Source organism: Schistocerca nitens, chromosome 7 (genome assembly GCF_023898315.1).
Source record: "Schistocerca nitens isolate TAMUIC-IGC-003100 chromosome 7, iqSchNite1.1, whole genome shotgun sequence".
In the NCBI taxonomy this organism is placed as follows: Eukaryota; Metazoa; Arthropoda; class Insecta; order Orthoptera; family Acrididae; genus Schistocerca; species Schistocerca nitens.
In genome coordinates this window covers 308,764,288-308,769,287 of record NC_064620.1, presented here as the reverse complement: position 1 = coordinate 308,769,287, position 5,000 = coordinate 308,764,288, and the positions used below count along the sequence as shown (strand labels likewise).

General features: G+C 54.7%; 1 non-coding gene across 1 annotated transcript in view; it reads right to left on the bottom strand.

Annotated features, from left to right (window-relative positions):
• The window catches only part of LOC126197033 (small subunit ribosomal RNA), a 1,909-nt gene extending 271 nt beyond the window's left edge, over window positions 1-1,638 (bottom strand). Inside the window, exon 1 of the ribosomal RNA XR_007539442.1 lies at window positions 1-1,638. This exon is cut by the window's left edge and continues 271 nt beyond it. This is a non-coding gene — a ribosomal RNA (small subunit ribosomal RNA).
• Between the last annotated feature and the right edge of the window lie 3,362 nt (window positions 1,639-5,000).

Here is a 5,000-nt window from a genome sequence, read left to right as displayed (position 1 = left end):
AAGGAGGTTCAGCGGGTTACCCCGACCTTTCGGCCTAGGAAGACACGCTGATTCCTTCAGTGTAGCGCGCGTGCGGCCCAGAACATCTAAGGGCATCACAGACCTGTTATTGCTCAATCTCGTGCGGCTAGAAGCCGCCTGTCCCTCTAAGAAGAAAAGTAATCGCTGACAGCACGAAGGATGTCACGCGACTAGTTAGCAGGCTAGAGTCTCGTTCGTTATCGGAATTAACCAGACAAATCGCTCCACCAACTAAGAACGGCCATGCACCACCACCCACCGAATCAAGAAAGAGCTATCAATCTGTCAATCCTTCCGGTGTCCGGGCCTGGTGAGGTTTCCCGTGTTGAGTCAAATTAAGCCGCAGGCTCCACTCCTGGTGGTGCCCTTCCGTCAATTCCTTTAAGTTTCAGCTTTGCAACCATACTTCCCCCGGAACCCAAAAGCTTTGGTTTCCCGGAGGCTGCCCGCCGAGTCATCGGAGGAACTGCGGCGGATCGCTGGCTGGCATCGTTTATGGTTAGAACTAGGGCGGTATCTGATCGCCTTCGAACCTCTAACTTTCGTTCTTGATTAATGAAAACATACTTGGCAAATGCTTTCGCTTCTGTTCGTCTTGCGACGATCCAAGAATTTCACCTCTAACGTCGCAATACGAATGCCCCCGCCTGTCCCTATTAATCATTACCTCGGGTTCCGAAAACCAACAAAATAGAACCGAGGTCCTATTCCATTATTCCATGCACACAGTATTCAGGCGGGCTTGCCTGCTTTAAGCACTCTAATTTGTTCAAAGTAAACGTGCCGGCCCACCGAGACACTCAATAAAGAGCACCCTGGTAGGATTTCAACGGGGTCCGCCTCGGGACGCACGAGCACGCACGAGGCGGTCGCACGCCTTCGGCTCGCCCCACCGGCAGGACGTCCCACGATACATGCCAGTTAAACACCGACGGGCGGTGAACCAACAGCGTGGGACACAAATCCAACTACGAGCTTTTTAACCGCAACAACTTTAATATACGCTATTGGAGCTGGAATTACCGCGGCTGCTGGCACCAGACTTGCCCTCCAATAGATACTCGTTAAAGGATTTAAAGTGTACTCATTCCGATTACGGGGCCTCGGATGAGTCCCGTATCGTTATTTTTCGTCACTACCTCCCCGTGCCGGGAGTGGGTAATTTGCGCGCCTGCTGCCTTCCTTGGATGTGGTAGCCGTTTCTCAGGCTCCCTCTCCGGAATCGAACCCTGATTCCCCGTTACCCGTTACAACCATGGTAGGCGCAGAACCTACCATCGACAGTTGATAAGGCAGACATTTGAAAGATGCGTCGCCGGTACGAAGACCGTGCGATCAGCCCAAAGTTATTCAGAGTCACCAAGGCAAACGGACCGGACGAGCCGACCGATTGGTTTTGATCTAATAAAAGCGTCCCTTCCATCTCTGGTCGGGACTCTGTTTGCATGTATTAGCTCTAGAATTACCACAGTTATCCAAGTAACGTGGGTACGATCTAAGGAACCATAACTGATTTAATGAGCCATTCGCGGTTTCACCTTAATGCGGCTTGTACTGAGACATGCATGGCTTAATCTTTGAGACAAGCATATGACTACTGGCAGGATCAACCAGGGAGCTGCGTCAACTAGAGCTGAGCAGCCGGCCGCCCGGGAGTGTGTCCCGGGGGCCCGCGCGAACACGCAAGCGTCCGCTCAATTATTCTGCAAACAGGAGGAGGCTGGGCTCCCCTGCACGATACACCTCGAAACCCTCTCAGGTCCCGGCGGCGCGCAGCGCCGTCCTAAGTACTTGGTCGGGTTCGAGAGAGGCGCAATCGCCCGGAGATAGGCGAGTAGACGCTTTCAGTGCGACCACCCGTGCTCCCAACTGAGCTTGCCGCTGCCGACAGAGGCCCGGGAGCGTGCTGTCGTGGTGTTGCCGGCGGGAGACAACACGCGGCCACAAACAGTGACCGGGCAGCTCCAACGCCAGCGCCACAGAGGGGCAGAGCCCCACTTGGGTGCCAAAGCGAACTCTCCCAGCACAGCGCACGCGCCAACACATCCGCACAGCTGCGATACAAACCACCTGCGAGAACCGCGGGGGCGACCGAGCAGCAGACGGCGTCGCGGCGCCGAGTGCCGGGCGGCGGCGCATCCTCAACGCACACAGTCCTCAATCGGACCAGCACACTGCAGATGTCCACCGCGCTTCGCACCGGGCCCGGGAGGACCCACTTTGGCCGCACGGCGCCGCGCGCTGGGTGCGCCGGCACGCAGATGCGCCGCCTGCCGCCTCCGTCAGCCGGCGCGCCTGCCACTGGGCGCCCCCACCAGCCGGCTGCCGCGCGTGCGCCCACGCAGCGCGCGGCCAGCACGCCGGGCGCCCCCCCCTCACCGGCCGGGGACGGTCCCACCCAGCCACCGCCGCGTATCGCTTCATACCCACATGCCCACTCACGTTCGTGGGTATGACGGGTGTCGCTGAAGCAACCGGTTAATACCTGTACCGATCGTCGATATCAACGATTCACCTCCAGCGCGAACAACCGCGCAACAACGGATTTCCAGTTCATTTGCGTAACTTGGGCAGCAAACGTAGACATCCATCTACATTTGCGACTTCTACGAGTCTTGCATGCCTGGATGTTGTGTGTCACGACGCACTCCATCAGCATACATACACGCTGCGACGTGTGCACGAAAGAACACGTGGAAGGTGGCCAGCGTACGTATGCGAATGCCATTGCACAGCTGCGAAGCGCATTCAACACGCGAACTCCTGACCGACGAGCTAGAGGTGACAGGAGGGGAGGGGGGGGGGGGGCGGGGGCGATATACGTCCTATTGCAGTACACAATACAGTGGATAGCGGGACCATGTGGAAAGTAAGCAACACTCGCAAGATGTGAGGGTACGCACCGTAAAATGAATCAATACGCAGAACACCACAGTGTGCGCGAAGTGAACTATGTTGAGATGGTTGCAATTAGGCAACGCTACACGAATTCCTAGATTCATATAACTAACAATTACAGGGCAGGTTAAGGCGCAACGTGGGTTAGGTTAGGGCGCAACGTGGGTTAGGTTAGGGCGCAACGTGGGTTAGGTTTGGGCGCAACGTGGGTTAGGTTAGGGCGCAACGTGGGTTAGGTTAGGGCGCAACGTGGGTTAGGTTAGGGCCCAACGTAGGTTAGGTTAGGGCGCAACGTAGGTTAGGTTAGGGCGCAACGTAGGTTAGGTTAGGGCGCAACGTAGGTTAGGTTAGGGCGCAACGTAGGTTAGGTTAGGGCGCAACGTAGGTTAGGTTAGGGCGCAACGTGGGTTAGGTTAGGGCGCAACGTGGGTTAGGTTTGGGCGCAACGTGGGTTAGGTTAGGGCGCAACGTGGGTTAGGTTAGGGCGCAACGTGGGTTAGGTTAGGGCCCAACGTAGGTTAGGTTAGGGCGCAACGTAGGTTAGGTTAGGGCGCAACGTAGGTTAGGTTAGGGCGCAACGTAGGTTAGGTTAGGGCGCAACGTAGGTTAGGTTAGGGCGCAACGTAGGTTAGGTTAGGGCGCAACGTAGGTTAGGTTAGGGCGCAACGTGGGTTAGGTTAGGGCGCAACGTGGGTTAGGTTAAGGCGCAACGTGGGTTAGGTTAGGGCGCAACGTGGGTTAGGTTAGGGCGCAACTTGGGTTAGGTTAAGGCGCAACTTGGGTTAGGTTAAGGCGCAACTTGGGTTAGGTTAAGGCGCAACTTGGGTTAGGTTAAGGCGCAACTTGGGTTAGGTTAAGGCGCAACTTGGGTTAGGTTAAGGCGCAACTTGGGTTAGGTTAAGGCGCAACTTGGGTTAGGTTAAGGCGCAACTTGGGTTAGGTTAAGGCGCAACTTGGGTTAGGTTAAGGCAGAAGTTGGGTTAGGTTAAGGCAGAAGTTGGGTTAGGTTAAGGCAGAAGTTGGGTTAGGTTAAGGCAGAAGTTGGGTTAGGTTAAGGCGCAACTTGGGTTAGGTTAAGGCGCAACTTGGGTTAGGTTAAGGCGCAACTTGGGTTAGGTTAAGGCGCAACTTGGGTTAGGTTAAGGCGCAACTTGGGTTAGGTTAAGGCGCAACTTGGGTTAGGTTAAGGCGCAACTTGGGTTAGGTTAAGGCGCAACTTGGGTTAGGTTAAGGCGCAACTTGGGTTAGGTTAAGGCAGAAGTTGGGTTAGGTTAAGGCAGAAGTTGGGTTAGGTTAAGGCAGAAGTTGGGTTAGGTTAAGGCAGAAGTTGGGTTAGGTTAAGGCAGAAGTTGGGTTAGGTTAAGGCAGAAGTTGGGTTAGGTTAAGGCAGAAGTTGGGTTAGGTTAAGGCAGAAGTTGGGTTAGGTTAAGGCAGAAGTTGGGTTAAGGGATGGTGTGTGTGGGGGGGGGTGGGGTGGCGAGGTTCGTTGATAGTGATGGTAGTAAGTGGACGCCTGAGGCACTATCAGATATGTCACGTCAGTTGCACTTGTGGCTCATGGCAGGTGGCGCGCCCGTTCTGTGTTTGTGGCAAAGGAGTGGCACACCTGTGTCTTTCATTCCTGCCATTGTTTATGTGCTGTGAGATGCGGCAGTGTGGTGCTGTTGGGTGCACCCCTGTGTAGGACATGTGTGGGTGTTGGTGGCGTATCTGAGCAATGGTGGTTGTAGGAAGAGTGGGATATTCAGTTTTCTGGTTCGACGTCCCGGTCTGGTTATCATAGTGTGGATGGTGTACTGTGGCCGAGAGGATGCACTGGATGTTGTTCCATGCTGGTACTTAGATGTTGTGTCTGCGTCTGTTACAGGCATAGACTAGTGGGTGATGGAGTGTGTGGGTGACGTGTGGTTGACATTGTGTGCACAGACGTTCAGCATGTATAGGGACAGTTGTATGTGTTATCTATATTCCGATGACTGCGCGTATTACTAAGCACCGCCGCGTATAAGCTTAATGTATGTATAGTCAATGCCTGTTCTATCTCTGTACAGTAGTAGCGGTGCGACTGCACTAGCTAGCTA